General features: G+C 49.6%; 1 long non-coding RNA gene across 1 annotated transcript; it reads left to right on the top strand.

Moving 5' to 3' along the window:
- Window positions 1-8,364: 8,364 nt before the first annotated feature.
- Window positions 8,365-9,122, top strand: LOC130367650 (uncharacterized). Its single transcript, XR_008892134.1, has 3 exons — window positions 8,365-8,441; window positions 8,542-8,706; window positions 8,809-9,122. It is a non-coding gene; the product is annotated as an uncharacterized LOC130367650 (long non-coding RNA).
- Window positions 9,123-21,421: the final 12,299 nt, after the last annotated feature.

The raw sequence follows: 21,421 nt of genomic DNA on the forward strand, positions 1-21,421 counted from the left end.
AAATGGAGCCTCCAGCTGTTGCAAAACAACAGCTCCCAGCATTTCTGGACAGCCACTGACTGTCCAGGCATGCTGAGAGTTTAGCAACAGCTGGAGGCACCCTGTTTGGGAATCACTGGCGTAGAATACCCCTATGTCCACCCCTGTGCAATCCCTAATTTAGTCCTCAAATGCGCATGGCGCTCTCTCACTTCGGAGCCCTGTTGTATTTCAAGGAAACAGTTTAGGGCCACATATGGGGTATCTCCGTACTCGGGAGAAATTGCACTACAAATTTTGGGGGTCTTTTTTTCCTTTTACCGCTTGTGAAAAGGAGAAGTTGGGGGCTACACCAGCCTGTTAGTGTAAAAAAATAAAAATGTTTACACTAACATGCTGGTGTTGCCCCATACTTTTTATTTCCACAAGCGGTAAAAGGAAAAAAAAAAACCCAAAATGTGTAACGCAATTTCTCCTGAGTACGGAAATACCCCAGATGTGAGCAAAAAATGCTCTGCGGGCTCACAACAAGGCTCAGGAATGAGAGCGCACCATGTACATTTGAGGCCTAAATTGGTGATTTGCACAGGGGTGGCTGATTGTACAGCGGTTCTGACAAACGCAAAAAAATAAATACCCACATGTGACCCTATTTTGGAAACTACACCCCTCACCGAACGTGACAAGGGGTATAATGAGCCTGAACACCCCACAGGTGTTTGACGAATTTTCTTTAAAGTTGGATGGGAAAATGAAAAAATATATATTTTTTCACTAAAATGCTGGTGTTACCCTAAAATTTTCATTTTCACAAGGGAAAATAGGAAAAAAGCCCCCCCAAATTTGTAACCCCATCTCTTCTGAGTAAGAACATACCCCATATGTGAATTTAAAGTGCTCTGCGGGTGAACTACAATGCTCAGAAGAGAAGGAGCGCCATTGGGATTTTTGTAGAGAAAATTTGTCCGGAATTGAAGGCCACATGTGTTTACAAAGCCCCCATAGTGCCAGAACAATGGACCCCCGACACATGTGACCCCATTTTGGAAACTACACCCCTCACATAATGTAATAAGGGGTACATTGAGAATTTACGCCCCACAGGTGTCTGACAGATTTTTGGAACAGTGGTCCGTAAAAATGAAAAATTAAATTTTTCATTTGCACAGCCCACTGTTCCAAAGAGCTGTGGGGTGTAAATACTCACTGCACCCCTTATTAAATTCTGTGAGGGGTGTAGTTTCCAAAATGGGGTCACATGTGGGGGGTCTACTGTTCTGGCACCACGGGGGGCTTTGTAAACGCACATGGCCCTGACCATTCCAAACTAATTCTCTTTCCAAAAGCTCAATGGCGCTCCTCCTCTTCTGAGCATTGTAGTTCGCCAGAACTTTCACAGAAAGAAAGCCGTTCACTGCGGCATCTTGGTCATTAGATCGGTCAGCCTAGTCCCAACCGGAGTGGTTGTGGTGCAAAACTGTGCAGCTAGGAAAAAACCACCAGTAAGTGCCCGCTGCATTCACCAGCACAGAAAGCCATAGATGCCAGCGGAAAGCCGCCACATAAATGCTGCACGTGCTGTATGCCGCAACTATGCAAATATATCTAGCACAGCCTGCAGCCTGTTCACACCTATTGTGAAAACATTCATTCCCTTACGTCCTAACCAGCAGCACAAGTGGGGTGTTCTGCCCCTGTGAAGCTGGCAGGACGGTGGAATTTTTAATTCCACCCAAGTAATTAAAGACTTAATTAGACCCCCATATAAGGCCTCCTCCCTTAGGCCACATTGCTTTATTTCTGTCCTGTGCAGGACAGCAGGACGGTGCAGGCTCTGGATTTTTAGCAGAGCCTGCATGGAGTTTTCCCTTCCCCCTCTTTTATGTGGAGAAGGGTTTGTTTTTTTCTAGCAGGGTTGCAGCTTGCTGCCCCTTCTTTTCTGTCAGCCTGGGCGGCGTTGTTTGGCGCTGCCCCAGCTGAGTTTTTTCAGACTCTGTTTCTATGACCCGGGACTTCGGTCCGGGTTCGTAGATACAGTTCATTTTCTTTGTTCAGGCGGCGCTGAGCGCCGCCCTCTATGGTTCAGGGATCCTCCGATCCCTCTGCTACTCGGGCATTCCGCCCTTACCTTTCCGGCAGCACCGCTGTCTCGCTCCGGTCCTCTGCTGTGTGCGGAGCCGCGGACCGGAAGTGCGTCATCTGACGACTTCCGGTCCGGCATTGGAGCCTTCTGGCGCAATGAGCGCTAGTTTTAACTATTATTTTTACTTAATATATTAGTTACTTGCCCCTTCCAAGGTAAGGAAGGGGCTCAGAGCAAAAATGTTGCGGGGCTATTTTTAAAATTGCCGCCCTCTCCCCTATTTAAGGCAGTACTGGCCTTCATTTGGCCTCTTGCTGCCTTGCTAGCTTGACTACACTTGTGTGGTTCCTGCTATTCTTGGGTTTTGTAAAAGAGCTTGTCTATTTTTCAATAGGTACTCTTTTTCCATTTGCGCTGCAATGGTAACAGTTCTGGTGTCTTTCTAACCTATTGTTTTAATTCCAGAACTATGTCCACTCCTCCGTCGAGTGATACACATGCTGGTAGTCGCAAGTCTGCTTCAAAGAAGCGCCATCTAACTTGCGCTGACTGTGGTACTCCACTGCCTGATTCCTATGAATATAACAGGTGTCCTGGATGTCGTCCACCCGCTAATCCAGCTGAACCTACAGTCCAGGACATGTTCATCTGGATGAAAGAATTCATGGGAAATTCTATCAACGAGATCAAGAATTCCTTTGTCCCTAAGAGGCCTAGGACCGAGTCTGGTCCTCCATCTGTCGTGGAGGATTCCGTTATGTCCGTGGGCGATCAGTCGGAACAGTCAGTAGAGGAAGTGATCTCTCCGCCTCTTTTTCCTGTGGAAAAGACGCAGAGATTGCTTAGATCCATCCGATCAAGGGATCAGGATGTTGATCAAGGGGAAGCCTCTACATCCACCTCTAGAGGACCTCTGGTTTTCAAAGTGGATGATACACTTAGGAAACTGATGAAAGCCGAGTGGAAGCACCCAGACAAGCCTGCTGTTGTTACCCGGAGGTTCAAGCTGATGTTTCCTCTATCAGAAGCTGAGTCGGAATCCTGGATGCCACCGCCAAAAGTGGATATGGCTGTTAACAAGCTGTCCAAGAGGGTTCTAGTTCCTGCAGATGATGGCAGTAACCTCCAGGACCCCCTTGACAGGAAGGTGGACTCCCTTCTAAGACGCAACTATTCGGCGGCCTCAGCATCTGCCTCGGTGGCTGTCGCTTCAAGTGAGGTTGCGGACTATGTCAAAGAACGCGTACAACGCATTCAGTCTGAGATTGAAAGTAATGTTGCTAGGGAGGATATTCTGGACAGCTTCAAAACGCTACTCCTTGGGGTAGACTTCTTATGCGAATCATCCCAACAGCACCTCAAACTTGCTGCCAAGTCCATGGCACTCTCATCCGCAAGCAGGCGCCCCCTGTGGTTGCGTCCCTGGGTAGTTGATAATACCTCAAAGTTCAACCTCTGTGGGATGCCCTTTGAGCCTAATTGGCTCTTTGGGTCTGAGTTAGACCGAATCATGGAGGGTTTTGCGGATAAAAAAGGCAAATGCCTACCTGTACAGTCCTTTCGGGGCAAGGGTAGATCCAAGGGGGGGAAGTTCCAGGGCCCTTCCAGATCCCAGAGACGCCAGTCTACTCAAAAGCGTGGTGGAGGACGCGGCCGCGGTAAAGACCGTAAGGCCGAGCTATGACTCTCCACTAAGGTCCACCAACGTTTCCCCTCTCCCTTCCCCTCGGGAAGTTCAGGTAGAGAAGCTATCTACCAATCCCCCTCCGGTCGGAGGACGTTTAAGTTCGTTTCTGTCAACCTGGATGCAAGAAATCCAGGATCCTTGGGTTCTGGATGTCATTCAGTCGGGGTACAAAATAGATTTCATTTCCCCTCCTCCAAGGAAATTTGTTTTAACAAAGCTACTTCCTCAGTTAAAACAGGTTATTCTAGAGGACTCTGTCCTACAGTACGTGGGGAAACATGCACTAGAAGAAGTTCCCCCCGACCAAAGATGGTCAGGGGTGTATTCCCCAATATTTCTGGTGCCGAAACCATCAGGCGACTGGCGTATGATCATAGATCTTCGCTTTTTGAACTGTTTCATAAGGAAAAGGCGGTTCAGGATGGAAACCATTCGCTCAGTAGTCAGTATCCTGGACCCTCAAGATCTCATGGTTACCATCGACTTGAAGGATGCTTACCTGCATGTTCCTATTTTTCCTGCTCACAGGAAATATTTGAGGGTTGCTGTCACCATAAACGGTATGGTAAAGCATTTCCAGTTCGCTGTTCTGCCTTTCGGCATCACTTCAGCCCCCCACACCTTTACAAAGGTGGTGGCTCCAGTGGTCTCTGCTCTAAGACTAAAAGGTCTAGAGATCATTCCTTATCTAGATGACTGGCTTCTAAAAGCCGCTACTCTAGACGTTCTACAGTCTCATCTTCATCTGGCTCTAGATTTTCTCCAGCGCTTGGGCTGGCTTATAAATTGGGAGAAATCATAAATCAACCCGTCCACCTCAAGGAAGTTTCTGGGGTTTGTCCTGAACTCCTCTCAGATGACTCTATCCCTCACTCCAGAAAGGAAAGATCGAGTCATAAGAGCCGCCGAGTTTTTGATGGTCCCTCGCAAGGTTCCCATCAGAACTCTAATGAAGATGTTGGGTCATATGTAAGCGTCTGCAGAGGCAGTCCCCTGGGCCCTATGGCACCTCCGGCCTCTCCAAGATCAAGTCTTGAAGGTCTGGAATCGCAACCCCAGAGGGTTGGACAAAAAGTGCAACCTGTCGACCGAGGTCCGTGCATCTCTCAGATGGTGGACGAATCTGACAGATGGGAAGTCCTTGATTCAACCTCAGTGGATCACTTTAACCACGGACGCCTCCCTTCTGGGCTGGGGAGCCCATCTGGACGAGAATCCAGTACAGGGTACTTGGAACCCAGAGGAGAGACTTCTCTCCTCCAACATGAGAGAACTGAGAGCAGTTCGTCTAGCTCTTCTCCATTTCGCACCCCTTATTCTAGGGAAAGCGATAAGAGTTCGGTCAGACAACACCACTGTGGTGGCTTACATCAACAGACAGGGTGGCACAAAGTCCCAAGTGCTCCTCAAGGAGACCGGACTAATTCTTTCTTGGGCAGAGCTCAATCTAACCCACCTTTCTGCAGTCCACATCAAGGGGGATCTCAACATAGTGGCAGATCGTCTAAGTCGTGGGCTTCCGGTCCAAGGGGAATGGTCCCTGAACGAAGACATCTTCAAGAAGATAACCCTAAGGTGGGGTATGCCAGAGAAAGATCTCATGGCAACTCGTCTAAACGCCAAGGTGAACAAGTTTTGCTCTCTTTACAAAGAGGACAATCCAGTGGCGATAGACGCTCTGTCCATTCCGTGGAGGTTCAGGCTGGCCTACATATTCCCTCCACTTTCCATGATACCAAGGGTATTGATGAAAGTCAGGCAAGACCAGACCTCAGTGATTGCCATCATACCATTCTGGCCCAAGAGGTCCTGGTTCACCCAACTCATGAGGATGAGTCAGGGGTGTTATTGGAGGCTTACCCACGTGCAGAACCTTGTGTCTCACAACACAGGCTCCTGCCTAGGTCTGAGGAGACTCAATCTGACAGCCTGGAGATTGACAGGACCCTACTAAGTAGTGGGCTTCCTGCGGAGGTCTTGAGAACTATTGCACACTCTAGAGCAGAGTCTACAAACAAAGTCTATTCTAGGATAAAGAAGATTTTCCTTCGATGGTGTGCTACGAAAGAGGTAGTAACCTCAGATCCTCCTCTTTCTGCAATTTTACGTTTCCTTCAGGATGGCCTTGACAAGGGTCTTAGCCCATCCACTTTGAGGGTTCAAGTTTCAGCGCTCTCTGCCTTTTTAGGCAGATCTTTATCACAAGAATCCCTAATCAGAAGATTCCTTAAGGGAGCTGAAAGACTTAAACCCACAGTTCTCAGACCCATTCCCAAATGGGATTTGACTATTGTTCTTAAGGGGTTATGCTCACACCCCTTTGAACCTCTGGAAGAAGTCGACTTTAATTTGTCCCTTAAAGTCACCTTCTTATTGGCCATAACCTCAGCCAAAAGGATTGGCGAGCTTCAGGCCCTTTCGGCTTTCGAGCCTTATACGCTTTTTCTCCAGGATAGAGTCCTGTTGAGATTTTTGCCCACCTTTGTTCCTAAGGTCCCGACGTTCTCCAACATCAATCAAGCTATATCCCTTCCAGTTCTGTGTCCTAATCCATCCTCTCCCGAGGAAGCTGCTGACCATACTCTGGACATTTCAAGAATCCTCAGAATTTACAAGTTCTCAAGAACTGGAGAATTTAGAAGATCGGAGCACCTTCTTGTTTCCTTTTCTGGGAAGAACAAAGGTCTTAAAGCCTCTAAACCCTCTCTGAGTAGATGGATTAAAGAGGCAATCCGGGAGGCTTTTGTAGCCCAGGAGTTAGCTCCTCCTGCCTTTGTCACTGCCCATTCCACTAGGGCAGTCTCTACTTCTTTTGCAGAAAGAAAAGCTGTTCCTCTAGAACAAGTCTGCGCTGCTGCCTCCTGGAGTACGCATAATACATTTATTAGTCATTACAGGGTTAATGCCAAACGATCGGAAGAGTTGGCCTTCGGACAATCAATCCTAAGTGCCACTCTGCAGTAGTCCCTCCCTATTTGTGTTGTTACTTGCTAAGTCCCCACTTGTGCTGCTGGTTAGGACGTAAGGGAAGCGTTAATTTTTAACGTAAATTTGTTTTCCCTTAGTCCTAACAGCAGCACACAAATTTTCCCGCCCAAATTGTTTTGTTTTACTTGTTATTAAGCAATGTGGCCTAAGGGAGGAGGCCTTATATGGGGTCTAATTAAGTCTTTAATTACTTGGGCGGAATTAAAAATTCCACCGTCCTGCCAGCTTCACAGGGGCAGAACACCCCACTTGTGCTGCTGTTAGGACTAAGGGAAAACAAATTTACGTAAAAAATTAACGCTTTCAGCTGGGATTACACTTGGCGTGTTTGTCATAAAAAACACCATGCTCGCTGCGGGCACATGTTAGGTTGGAATCAATAGGGTAATATGAAACACCAGACACTAATGGGGGTTTCTTCATCCTTTTATGGTGTTTTTAGGCTATCAAATCTGTGGGATGCCGAGAGCATGTTTTATTTTTTATTTTTGGGGGGGTATTTTCTGACAATTTTTTTTTTTATAGAAATCCTTCAGTCAAATGATGAAAGAAACACATGACTTGTAATGAGAAAAGCCAGAGGAAAAAAAACACCAAAGAAAAAACATTTCCTATAATAATAATAATAATAATAATAATAATAATGATAATGATGATGATGATGATGATGATGATGATGATGATGATGATAATAATAATACACATTGGGACAGATGTATGAAAACCTGTGCAGAGGTCAAGTGGACCAGTTGCCCATAGCAACCAATCAGATCGCTTCTTTCACTTTTCAGAGGTCTTTTGAAAATTAAAGAAATTACCAGATTGGTTGCTATGGGCAACTGGTCCACTTTCCCTCTTCCCTGGTTTTGATAAATCTCTAAGACACCACCCCCCCCCCCCCCCCCCCCCAAGAATTGTATTTGTTCCTAGGCTTAGGCTGTGATTAAAAACAACATATAAATGGTGTTTTTCAAAGCCCACATTGCTTTATTTTTGGTGCTTTTTCCCCGCTTTCGACAGACGTCTGTCCAGCTATTGCAAAGCTACAACTCCCAGGATGCCCTGACAGCCGAAGGCTGAGAGTTGTAGTTTTGCAACAGGCGGGCAGCCACAGGAGATCGGTGTTGCAGTATGTCAATCTAGGGCCATGGTGTCTGATCTTGAACTGGCAGCATGAGCCACGACCACTTTAAATCAATGGCTGCTGGGACGTCTGACTAGTGACATCCTTCGCTCCAGACCGCAACGTCAGGGACGTCACTCGTCAGACGTCCCGGCGGCCAGCGCTGCTCATTGAGCCTACCGGAGTAGCATTGATCTATGTAAGAAACCTATGGGCCCAGGCTGTTGGGGCTACCAAATGATATTACATATACAGAATGTCTGGTTAGGAGAAACAAATATAACGCACCCACAGGGAGTGGCGCCATTTTAATAAAAATTGTCAAAAACCTTAGATAACAGTCATACAGAATATATTAGAAAGCTTTTTTGATTTTCAGCCAATCAGAGAGCAGCACTACTGAAATAGAACTCCCAGGAGGTAACAGCGTGTCACACATGTGATGTCATAACCATTGTCCACCAAAGAGCAGCAATGAGCAGAAATAACACGGCTCCTGTTCATTCTCCATCAGTGAGGGGCCGGTGCTGGATACTGTGTAGGGACGCGGGAATGCAAAGTCATACACATGACTGTGACTGGTAAGTGTTACATTGTTGTGTCCAAAAGATCTTTAGTGCAGTTCCATGTGTATTTCTATGATAAACATGTAAATAATTTATCTTTTTTTTCTTATCTTAGATGCAGTATCTCCAGGACATGGAGTAGCATTTCCGGACCTACAGCAAGACGTTGGATGAAGGCATAGCCCCAGAAATAACACTGGTCCTGTTCATCAGTGAGGGGCCGGTGCTGGACACTGTGTAGGGACACGGGAATGCAAAGTCATGCACATGACTGTGACTGGTAAGTGTTACATTGTTTTGTCCAAAAGGTCTTTAGTGCAGTTCCATGTGTATTTCTATGATAAACATGTAAATAATCTATCTTTTTTGTCCCCTATCTTAGATGCACTATTTCCAGGACATGAAGTAGCATTTCGGGACCTACAGCAAGACGTTGGATGAAGGCACAGGCCTAGGAATCATGCACATACACAGAAACATTTGCCCAAATTCTAGAGGTAACCTCCTTTAGTATGCCCAGAGGAAGGGCCATACAGTAGCCATGGATTCCCTACAGGTTTCCTCCCCTCTGGAGGTTTTTCCTGTCCTGAGTATTAGTTACTGTACGCTCTTTGTGAGTGATGGGAGGTTACAAAAAATCCCCTACACAAACATTTTAATAAATTATAAATAAAGTTCCCCTTTTTTTAAACTGTTCTTTGACTTGTTCGACTCATTTATTTATTTCTGTGTGTGAAAATAGAGTTAGCAAAACATGGATGACCAAAGCTGCTCTCCTGCACGATCTGCATAATGCGGTGCGGAGAGAGGTAACTGGTGCTGGGTGGTGCAGTTTATGAGGCAAACGTACAACACCCAGCAAGTTCCATGCACAAGCCTTTTTCTGATGAATGGGACTCATGCAGGGAACTTGCTAGGGGTCATACGGTTGCAAAGGATCAACTTTTGGGTACATGAACTGTCCCTTAAAGGGGTACTCTGCCTCTAGATATCTTATCCCCTATGTAAAGGATAGGGGATAAGATGTCTGATCAATGGGATCCTGCTGCTGGGACCCCAGCAATCTCCATGCAGCAACCAAAATTCTAAATAGTATGTTTAGATCACTGGTTCCTGTGGTGGGATTCGTGACATCATGCCACACCTTCTTGTGACATCACACCACCTCCCATAGACATAAATGGAAAGGGCGTGGCGTGAGGTCACGACCCGCATCACGAGAACCCAGAGTTCTAAATATATTATTTGGAACGCCGGGTGCTACATGAAGATCGCGGGAGTCCCAGTGATCAGTCATCTTTTGTCCTATCCTTAAGGTAGGGGATAAGATATCTAGGGGCGGAGTACCACTTTAAGGAATTAGAGAGTGTAGGCATGCCTTACAAGCAGGTAGAAAAAGAACAGCTGGGAGAAATTACAGGACATGAAGCAATATTTGGCTGGGACCGATTTTGGGTGTGTTCTGGCCAATTAAAGGAGAACTATGGCAAAAATTAACTTATCCCCTATCCATGGGTTATGGGATAAGTAGCTGATCGTGGGGGGTCCCCCTGCAATAACTGGGATGAGACCCGTTGCTCAGTGAGAAGCGCTCGCTGCAGACGTCAAATCTCAATTTCCCTGGACCCCCCCCCCCTTCCTTCATGTCCACCACAGACGACCCCAGACTGCTGTCTCTTACAGAGTTTTATGCCCAGAAATGGTTGGCTACTCACTTTGTCAGTAGATTCTCATCCTAAATATGAAGACAATCGGGGAAATGTACCTGTGGAGAGGAAATGTTGTCCAGTTGCTCTTAGCAACCAATCAGATTACTTCTTTTATTTTTCAGAGGTCTTCTCAAGAATAAAAGAAGCAATCTGATTGGTTGCTATGGGCAACCTGATGAAAACATTTTTTTTTCTTTAACAACTACAGTACTACAACTCCCATTGTAGTGTGTCTGTTCAACCTGTGCCTCCTCCAACCCTGACCCTTAGGGGGGCATAGACGGACCACACTGGGGGTTGTAGTACTTTCATTTTTACAGTTCCCCTATAACTCTGCAGCTTCGGTAGAAGTATGAGGCTCATCCTTATTGTCAGTGTATCTGGCTGCTCCGGTGTTCTTCTGTTTTACAGCCTGGACACTGTTCTCCTCCACACTGGTCCCTGTGGTCCAGTCAGATGGTTCTGGACTGGGGCTGAACGGTTGCTTGAGGGATTTAGTGGCAGATTTTTTTGGGACTTCAGTTGTTGGATGACCTCTCTCTTCAGTGGCTGCTGATATTCGTAGTGCAGAATTTACAGGTGTTACGTAAAAGGGGTACTCCGGGGGAAAACATTATTTTATTTTATTTTTTTTAATCAACTGGTGCCAGAAAGTTAAACAGATTTGTAAATTACTTCTTAAAAATCTTAATCCTTACAGTACTTATCAGCTGCCGTATGCTACAGAGGAAGTTGTATAGTTCTTTTCGGTCTGACTACAGTGCTCTCTGTGAGTAGTAGCAAATCTCCATAGTAAACTTCTCCTACTCCGGACAGTTCCTGACATGGACAGAGGTGTCAGCAGAGAGCACTTCCTGTGGAACACAGCAGCTGTTGGGTGTGTCTGACTTCTAGAGTTTTCCAGAGAGAGAGGATTGAAGCAGTGTTTCCTACAGCCTTTTCCCCAGGAGGGTGGCAGCTTCCTTGGGAGAGCCTCCTGCTATGGAGCCCCAGACTTCCACCCCTCGATCTAGGCCGGAGGGGGGTGGGAGTGAGAGAGCTACGGCCGATTCCCAGGACAGGGTGAGAAGATCCAGCAGGCTCCGCAGTAATGTGGAGCCCACTCCCCCGTCCGTCGCTGGAAACCGCAAGGCGTCCGGTAAGAAGCTTATGGTTATGTCTTCGGGGACTGTGTCTGATACTATGGAACCCCAGCAATGGGGGGTGAATGGTCCCTGGGAGTCGCTAGCTACTTTCGGTTCCCGCATGCAGGCAAATCTAGTAGAATATGAGTAGCTGGGAAAAAAGCTGAAAATCATAAGGGAAGACCTGAAGTTTGCTCGCTACCAAACAGATAACTCTGCCAAGGCCATGAGGGCAAGGTTCGCTGCCAGGGTGTGTCAGCTGAAGGCAGAGGAGCAGGAGGTGGTGAGAGCCCGAATGCTGATTGTAGAGGGTGCAGGCATGTTTAAAGAAAAATTAAAGAATGAAGACCGCTATAAAACCATGCGTACCCCTGTGAAGGAGGAAGAGGATAGTCAGGGGGAGGAAGAGTGCTTGCGTGTCACGGAGGAGAAGATGGAGGAAGGTGGTGAGGGAGATGGCGGCAGTGAGGGAGATTAGAGTGAGGGGGATGTGTGTGATACCACATATACCCCTAAGACCTCTGTCACCCCGAGTGCAGATTACATCAACCCTGCCCAAGTCGCCTTACCAGCCACCTCTGAGGAAAGTGACAGTAGTGATGGCGGTGACAGTGGACTGGTCTGTGGGGGGCTCCTGCGGGCCATAGTGATGCAGGAGACACCCACCCGTCTGGAAAATTGCAGTTTTGGCCAGGACCTGGGCCCTGAGGGGAGGAAGAGGAAAAAAAAGAAGAAGAAGAAAAATGCTGAGGAGCAGATAAAGTTTGTTTTCTCTCCAATCCAGCAGTCTGGGCCACCTGAAAAGTTGATTCAGGCAGCTGGGCCTCCCACCCTGCCAGATCCCGCTTCTGCTGTGGAACGGGACCAGCACGGGGGGTACAGTGCTGCATCCAACATGGCCGCAGGTGCTACAGTCACGCGTCCTGCTGGTAGGGAAGAGCAGGACGGGCTAATGGTGGGCAATAGTTATGCGGCAGTTTGCAAGGGGAGTGGTTCCCCGAGTATTGTGGGCATTGTAACTAGCCCTGCGGGGCACTTCCCTGAGAGGGGGTGGAGTGTCCAGGCGCCTGAGGTGTGTGGTGAGATCTTCTGCTTGGGGGGCGGTCCCCTGGGTGCTGCTAGTAGTGTCGGTGCTGTGGGGCACTCCCCTGAGAGGGGGGGAAGCGTCCAGGTGTCAGAACCTGCTGCTGAGCCCGTGCGGTTGGGCACAGTGTGTGGCGCGGACACTGCAGGGATCTCCCCTGTGAGAGAGGGGAGTCCCTGCACATCAGTGGCACGAGGAGGGGTGAAGTTGCGCCCGGAGGGGCAGCCTCAGCTTCGGGAGGTGATGTCGGCGGTAACATCTCAAATGGAGGAGGAGTACGCGTCGCCGACAATGGCAGCCGCCGGTGACCTGAGAATGTACAAAAAGGCCAAGCTAAAGCATGTCCAGGCCAGCCCAGAGGTAGTGGGTGAAGCAGCTGCTGATCCCAAAAATACTGTCAATAAAAGCAATGTTAATACAAGGTGTGTGAAAGATGGGAGTGGTAGTGCTGTGGATGAGAGGGGTGTATGTGGCAGTGGTAGTGGTGCAAATGGGAGGAGTGGTAGTGGTGCAGATGGGAGGAGTGGTAGTGGTGCAGATGGGAGGAGTGGTAGTGGTGCAGATGGGAGGAGTGGTAGTGGTGTAGATGGGAGCAGTGGTAGTGGTGTAGATGGGAGGAGTGGTAGTGTTGTGGATGGGAGGAGGGGTAGTGGTGTGAATGAGAGTGGTGATAGTGGAGTGAATGAGAGGAGTGGTAGTGGTGCAGATGGGAGGAGTGGTAGTGGAGTGATTGGGAGGAGTGGCAGTGAAGTGAATAAGAGTGGTGCCACGATTCGGCAGGCTGGAGGTGGATCCTCTGTGCCAGAGAGGGATTGGCGTGGACCGTGTCAGTTGACCGGTTCTAAGTTGCAAAGCGGGATGGTCTTGCAGCGGCGGTAGCAACCAGGTCGTATCCACTGGCAATGGCTCAACCTCTCTGACTGCTGAGATAAGCGCGGTACAAGGGAGTAGACAAGAGCAAGGTCAGACGTAGCAGAAGGTCGGGGCAGGCGGCTAGATTCGTAGTCAATGGTGATAGCAGATGGTCAAGAACACAGAAGAGGTAACACAGAGAAGCTTTCTCAAGGCACAAGGCAACAAGATCCGGCAAGGGAGTGCAGGGGAAGTGAGGTATAAGTAGGGAGTGCACAGGTGGAAACTAATCAGGAAGATTGGGCCAGGCACCATCATTGGTGCACTGGCCCTTTAAATCTCAGAGAGCTGGCGCGCGCGCGCCCTAGAGAGCGGAGCCGCGCGCGCCAGAGCATGACAGCCGGGGACCGGGACAGGTAAGTGACTTGGGATGCGATTCGCGAGCGGGCGCGTCCCGCTATGCGAATCGCATCCCCGCCGGCAATGTCAGTGCAGCGCTCCCGGTCAGCGGGTCTGACCGGGGCGCTGCAGGGAGAGAAACGCCGCGAGCGCTTCGGGGAGGAGCAGGGACCCGGAGCGCTCAGCGTAACAGTACCCCCCCCCCCCTTAGGTCTCCCCCTCTTTTTGTCGGGATGTCGCTCCACCTGGGACGAGGACATTGGGAGCGATTGTAGAGTCTCCTTCTGGGGGACAGTGAAGTCCTGGGCAGACCGGTCAGAAGGAGTGGGAATGTGGAGGGGGGGCAGAGGGTGAGGCTTGGCACAGTCCTGATAGGCCTTGGGGAGACCAGGCACAGGAGGGGACACTGAGGCCCGACAGACGGGGCTGGGAGCAGACGTGAGGCATTTCTTGCGGCAAGCAGGACCCCAATTCTCGATCTCCCCGGTGGTCCAGTCAAGGGTGGGAGAATGGTGCTGGAGCCATGGCAGACCGAGAAGGACTTCAGATGTGCAGCCGGGCAAAACCAAAAATTCAATCTTTTCGAGATGTGGTCCAATGTTCATAAGCAGAGGCACTGTGCGATAACGCACAGTGCAGTTCAACTTGACTCCATTGACTGAAGCAATGTAGAGCGGCTTGATGAGACGGGTTACCGGGATGCAGTACCTATCAAGCAACGAGGCCAGAATAAAATTTCCAGAAGAACCAGAGTCCAAGACGGCCACGGCAGAGAAGGAGGAGTTGGCAGAAGGAGAAATCCGTACGGGCACAGTGAGACATGGAGAAGCAGACTCCGTACCCAGAGACACCAGACCCACATGAGCAGGTTGCGTGCGTGCATTTTCCAGACGTGGAGGACGAATCGGGCAATCCACCAAGAAATGTTCGGTACTAGCGCAGTACAGACATAGATTTTTATCCCTACGGCGAGACCTCTCTTCAATAGTCAGGCGAGACTGATCTACTCGGCGGGAGGCACAGGGGTAGATTGCAAGGGATACCGAGAGAGAGGTGCTCAGGGATTAAGGTCTTTTTCCTGGCGGAGTTCCTGGTGTCTTTCTGAAAAACGCATGTCAATGCGGGTGGCCAAATGGATAAGTTCATGCAGGTTGGCAGGAATCTCTCGTGCGGCCAGCACATCTTTGATGTTACTGGATAGGCCTTTTTTAAAGGTCGCGCAGAGAGCCTCGTTGTTCCAAGATAATTCGGAAGCGAGAGTACGAAATCGGATGGCGTACTCGCCTACTGAAGAATTACCCTGGACCAGGTTCAGCAGGGCAGTCTCGGCAGAAGAAGCTCGGGCTGGTTCCTCGAAGACACTGCGAACCTCAGAGAAGAAGGAGTGTACAGAGGCGGTGACAGGGTCATCGCAGTCCCAGAGCGGTGTGGCCCAAGACAAAGCCTTCCCAGAGAGGAGACTGACCACGAAAGCCACCTTCGACCGTTCTGTAGGAAATTGGTCCGACAACATCTCCAAATGAAGGGAACATTGCGACAGAAAACCGCGGCAGAGTCTAGAGTCCCCATCAAATTTGTCCGGCAGGGACAAGCGGAGGTTAGGAGCGGCCACTCGCTGCGGAGAAGGTGCAGGAGCTGGTGGAGGAGATGGTAGCTGCTGTTGCAGATGCTGTAGCTGCGACTGAAGTTGCTGTACCATGGTGGACACTTCCGACAGCTGGTGACTTAGATGGGCGATCTGTCGGGATTGCTGGGCGACCACCGTGGTGAGGTCAGAGACAACTGGCAGGGGAACCTCAGCGGGATCCATGGCCGGATCTACTGTCACGATTCGGCAGGCTGGAGGTGGATCCTCTGTGCCAGAGAGGGATTGGCGTGGACCGTGTCAGTGGACCGGTTCTAAGTTGCTACTGGTATTCACCAGAGCCCGCCGCAAAGCGGGATGGTCTTGCAGCGGCGGTAGCAACCAGGTCGTATCCACTGGCAACGGCTCAACCTCTCTGACTGCTGAGATAAGCGCGGTACAAGGGAGTAGACAAGAGCAAGGTCAGACGTAGCAGAAGGTCGGGGCAGGCGGCTAGATTCGTAGTCAATGGTGATAGCAGATGGTCAAGAACACAGTAGAGGTAACACAGAGAAGCTTTCTCAAGGCACAAGGCAACAAGATCCGGCAAGGGAGTGCAGGGGAAGTGAGGTATAAGTAGGGAGTGCACAGGTGGAAACTAATCAGGAAGATTGGGCCAGGCACCATCATTGGTGCACTGGCCCTTTAAATCTCAGAGAGCTGGCGCGCGCGCGCCCTAGAGAGCGGAGCCGCGCGCGCCAGAGCATGACAGCCGGGGACCGGGACAGGTAAGTGACTTGGGATGCGATTCGCGAGCGGGCGGGTCCCGCTATGCGAATCGCATCCCCGCCGGCAATGTCAGTGCAGCGCTCCCGGTCAGTGGGTCTGACCGGGGCGCTGCAGGGAGAGAAACGCCGCGAGCGCTTCGGGGAGGAGCAGGGACCCGGAGCGCTCAGCGTAACAAGTGGTGATAGTGGAGTGAAGAGGAGGGGTGGTAGTGGTGTGAATGAGAGGAGTGGTAGTGGTGCAGATGGGAGGAGTAGTGGTGTGAATGAGAGTAGTAGTAGTGGTGTGGATGGTAGGAATAAGAGTGGCTTTTGTGGCAGTACAGGTGGCCTAGGCGGGGATGTAGGGACGGTGTCTGGTCCGGCTGCCCCCCCCGGTCGTCAGTTATGCAAGTGTGGCGGCTGGGGGTTCAGTAGGATCTTTACCTCCTGCATCTGGTGAAGGTCAGTTGCAACGGTGCCTCCTGGAGGCACTAAAGAGAGGAGAAAGGATGCTCCAGGTAGAGGGAAAGGAGATGGACCTGTCTTTTTGGGTGGAGAGACATGGTCTGGGAGCGTTCCGAGAGAGGAATGGGTAGGCCGTATGGTCCCTCCAGACACCCGGGCAGGAGGTAGGTCGCAGGAATGTGGCCCTTTTGGTCTGGAAAGGCGAAGATGCGTGGTGGTGGTGGAGCTTCTTTTCCAGATGGGTTTCAGGGCTGGGGACATCTTTGACCTGATTCACCCCTTCGGCTCCTCCGAGTTTGAAGTCAGCTTTGTTAGGCCGGAAGGACGAGCCCGGATGGCGAGATTTCGCTGTAAAAGCGGTATCTCGCCAGAGTATGGTAAAGAAAGTGACCGTTTTGACCCGTAACGAGTCACTTTCTTGTTATGACATTATGACCTTGCTGGGCAGGTACGGGGAGGTGACGGACGTCCCCCGGAAGAACTTTGACGAGCACAATATATGGTCTGGGGCCTGGACGTTTTCCGTTCGTCTCAGGCGTTCAGGGAACACGGTCACCCACATCCCTTCGGCCGCCTTTCTGGGACGCGACAGGATTCAGATCTTCTACCAGGGGCAGCCGAGGCTGTGTCACAGGTGTGGCGACCCAAACCACTTTAGTGCCAACTGCACTCAGCAGATATGCGCCCTCTGCTGTGGGGTGGGTCCTCTGGCGGCCACCTGTGGGCAGATTCGGTGTAACTTGTGTGGTGACCTAGGTCACCCGTTCAGCCGGTGTCCACGCTCGTTCTCTAACACTGTGACCGCCCCGGCTGGGGAGAGCCTAACGGTTGCCCCAGCGGGGGAGGGGACTAGTGGAGGAGAGGGGGCACCAAAGCCAGTGAAGGAAAAACATAAGACCCCCTCTATGCGGAGGCGAGAGGAGAAGCGCAGGTTGGAGAGGGCCCTTGAGAATGCCCAGGTGCCAGGGGTGGCTCGGGGTCCCACTCCAGACACTGGCTCAGAAGGAGGTCAGAATAACTCTGAGGCTTTGGGTGGGGCCGAACTGGATGAGGAGATAGGGAGACTGCGTAGGGAAGAAGGTCAAGATGCTCCTTCCTCCAGTCATGCCTCTGAATCCGAAACTGTGGATGAGCAGGAGAAGGAGGGGCAGACAGTAAATGGTGGCCAGGAAAAGATGAAGAGGAGGAAGAAGAAGGATAAGAGTAAGGCAGCACCGTCCTCCTCTTCAGTTGTAGCCTCAAACCATAGAAGGAACAACTCAGTCTCTGACCCTCTGATCGTCCTTTCAAATCGATATGAGGCCCTTGGGGATACCATCTCCCCTCCTCTTCTCGAGGGTCCGGAGGCAGTGCGGCCTCCAGGAGGTGCCGAGCCTCCTTCCTCTGGGGCAGTTTCCTCAGGGGCTGAGGTAACACCAGATGCTGGAGGTAAAGATCCTGGGATGGATATATCCCTGAGTTTAAAAAGAGGCAAAGGGTCTTCCTCCGATTCAGATGGGGGTGGAGGGAAGGAGAGGAAGAAGGTTTAAGGGGTGAGGCCATCTAACTCAATCACCCAGGATGGCGGCACTCACCCCACTGACGTTGGCATCCATTAACTGTGCCAGCATAAAATCAGATACGGCTAGATTTGCAGCCTTTGATTTTCTCGGCCGTGTTGAAGCTGACATTTTCTTTTTGCAAGAGACCAGGTTGTCAGATCTAGCCTCCCTGGTAAAAGCCAGAAGAGAGTGGAGGCGCGGTCCCTCCCACTGGTCTCTTGCGGCTGAGCCGTATAGTGGGGTGGCGGTCCTTTTTACTGCTCCTGTTGAATGCAGACGGGTTATTGAGTTAGAAATGGGGAGGTGCCTGATCTTAGATGTCTTCATGAAGGGACAAGAGCTCCGGCTCATTAACATCTACGCCCCGCAAACTAAGCGGGGCCATAAAGATCTCTTTATGAGGATTAAGCCCTTTCTTTTTACGAGTCGGCAAGTGATCTTTGGAGGGGACTTCAATAATGTCACGAGGTCCCAAGATAGGAGAGGCTCCAATGGTCCGCTGACTTGCGATAGTGTGTGTTAGGTTCGACCCCAAAGGCCGAGACGTCTTCTGTCGGCAGATGCCCAATTTGTGTGTGGAAAGCCTGTATGGGGCTGCAGTCACCCAACGTTCCTTCCAACACTACCTGCCATTCAAAATCACGATACAAACACATGTGTTGTCTCTGTAAGCTGAAGGCAGAACTGGCCTGCCCTCTTGCAGTGTATTTTCTTATATAGCCCATTTTCAGTAAGGCGTGCTCAGTAAGCTTTACATTGTACAAACACAGGAAAACCATAAATCTTTCACATAGTAAGAAGAAAGTTAAATACAAAATATACATTGCTTAACCCCTTAAGGACTCAGGGTTTTTCCGTTTTTGCACTTTCGTTTTTTCCTCCTTACCTTTTAAAAAACATAACCCTTTCAATTTTCCACCTAAAAATCCATATTATGGCTTATTTTTTGCGTCACCAATTCTACTTTGCAGTGACAAAAATGCACGGCGAAACGGAAAAAAAAATCATTGTGCGACAAAATCGGAAAAAAAACGCCATTTTGTAAATTTTGGGGGCTTTCGTTTCTAAGCAGTGCATATTTCGGTAAAAATTACACCTTATCATTATTCTGTAGGTCCATACGGTTAAAATGATACCTACTTATATAGGTTGGATTTTGTCGCACTTCTGGAAAAAATCATAACTACATGCAGGAAAATGTATACGTTTAAAATGTCATCTTCTGACCCCTATAACTTTTTTATTTTTCCACGTACGGGGCGGTATGAGGACTCATTTTTTGCGCCGTGATCTGAAGTTTTTATCGGTATGATTTTAGTTTTGATCGGACTTTTTGATCACTTTTTATTCATTTTTTAATGGTATAAAAAGTGACCAAAATACGCTTTTTGGACTTTGGAATTTTTTTGCGCGTACGCCATTGACCGTACGGCTTAATTAATTATATATTTTTATAGTTCGGACATTTACGCACACGGCGATACCACATATGTTTATTTTTTATTTTTTTTACACTGTTTTATTTTTTTTATGGGAAAAGGGGGGTGATTCAAACTTTTATTAGGGAAGGGGTTAAATGACCTTTATTAACACTTTTTTTTACATTTTTTTTGCAGTGTTATAGGTCCCATAGGGACCTATAACACTGCACACAATGATCTCCTATGCTGATCACTGGCGTGCATTAACACGCCTGTGATCAGCATTATCGGCGCTTGACTGCTCCTGCCTGGATCTCAGGCACGGAGCAGTCATTCGTCGATCGGACACCGGGGAGGCAGGTAAGAGCCCTCCCGGTGTCCGATCAGCTGTTCGGGACGCCGCGATTTCACCGCGGCAGTCCCGAACAGCCCGACTGAGCAGCCGGGTCACTTTCACTTTCACTTTAGAAGCGGCGGTCAGCTTTGACCGCCGCTTCTAAAGGGTTAATACCGCACATCGCCGCGATCGGCGATGTGTGGTATTAGCCGCGGGTCCCGGCCGTTGATTAGCGCCGGGATCGACGCGATATGATGCGGGATCGCGGCGCGATCCCGCTTCATATCGCGGGAGCCGGCGCAGGACGTAAATATACGTCCTGCGTCATTAAGGGGTTAAGCTCAAATATAATGAACCATTGTTTCAAGGACACATCTGGGGTAGAAAAAGATAAGAGGGTCTGCATTCTTGAAGATAAGATGCCCATCGTCTTTTAGTTCAAAAGTTTAAAGTTTGTTATGTAGAAAAAAACAAGAAAGATAGAATGCAGTCACTTAGACCGAGAATAATCAAGTCTTCATACAAAATGGAGTCTTTGAACACAAAAATGGAGTCTCCTCTACCCAATTCTATCAGTGTGGCACTGATTAGCATAGCTAGAGAAGCTCGCCTAGAGGACGCCCACATCCGGAGCCCCTCAGGCCACACGGGTTTCACCTATCATCAAGGTAGTCGCAGGTCTAGGATAGATAGGTTTTATTTAAAGGAGGAAGCCGTAGCTTCCGCAGTGTCCGTGGTTGAGGTGGAGTTCTCCGACCACTGTATGATTTTGTTTTCCCTGAATGTTTCAGAGACCCCCCGGATGGGAAAAGGTTATTATAAGCTGAATTCGTCCCTCCTGGAGGAAGCGGAGATAAGACAGTCCTTTGAGGATTTTCTTCAGAGTCAGGTACCTTTACTGGGCCTATGTAGTAGTAAGTCAGAGTGGTGGGAGATATTCAAGAAGCGGGTTGCGGGGTTCTTCCGCCAGCTCTCGAGCCTCAGGTCCCTGAACAGGTATCGCCTGTATCAGGGTCTGAGGAGGAAACTCGAGCTTCTTGTCTCGAATGGAGGTAGCCATGAGGATATCTCCAGAGTGAAATCCTTGCTGATGGGGTGTCAGTACGATAGGCATGCATCTTTGGTTTTTGAGAGGGATTTCGGGAAGTACCGCTCGCCCGACCCTTACACAAACTGTAAGATGTCAGTGAGTAGTAAAGTCATTTCAGGACTGATTGATAGTACAGGATCTCTGAATCGGTCCAGATCAGGGATCTTGGAGGTCGTCAGATCCTTCTACTCGCACCTCTTGGGAAGGAAGGATCTAGATCAAGACAAGATGTCGGCTTTCCTGGCTGAAACCATTCCTGAGCCAGGGGTAGACCCCTCTCTTGATGTTTTGGCAGAAGAAATCAAGGAAGAGAAAGTGAGACTGGCGATCGAGGGGCTCGCCCCTAAGAAGTCGCCAGGTCCGGATGGCTTAACATCTGAGTGGTACAGGACCTTTAAGGAGTCTTTAGCTCCCCTCTTGACTGAGGTATTCAATGAGTGTCTCTCCTCGGGCACTCTGCCGAATTCAATGAGGAGGTCAGCCCTGATTCTTCTGTCAAAGGGTAAAGATCCCAGCCGTATTGAGAATTGGAGGCCCATAGCGCTTCTCAATACGGACTGGAAGCTTCTGGCTAAGATACTGTTTAATCGGCTGGTGAAGTTTGCACCCCGGCTCCTTTCGGGGGCTCAGCACTGCTCTGTT

Source organism: Hyla sarda, chromosome 4 (genome assembly GCF_029499605.1).
Source record: "Hyla sarda isolate aHylSar1 chromosome 4, aHylSar1.hap1, whole genome shotgun sequence".
In the NCBI taxonomy this organism is placed as follows: Eukaryota; Metazoa; Chordata; class Amphibia; order Anura; family Hylidae; genus Hyla; species Hyla sarda.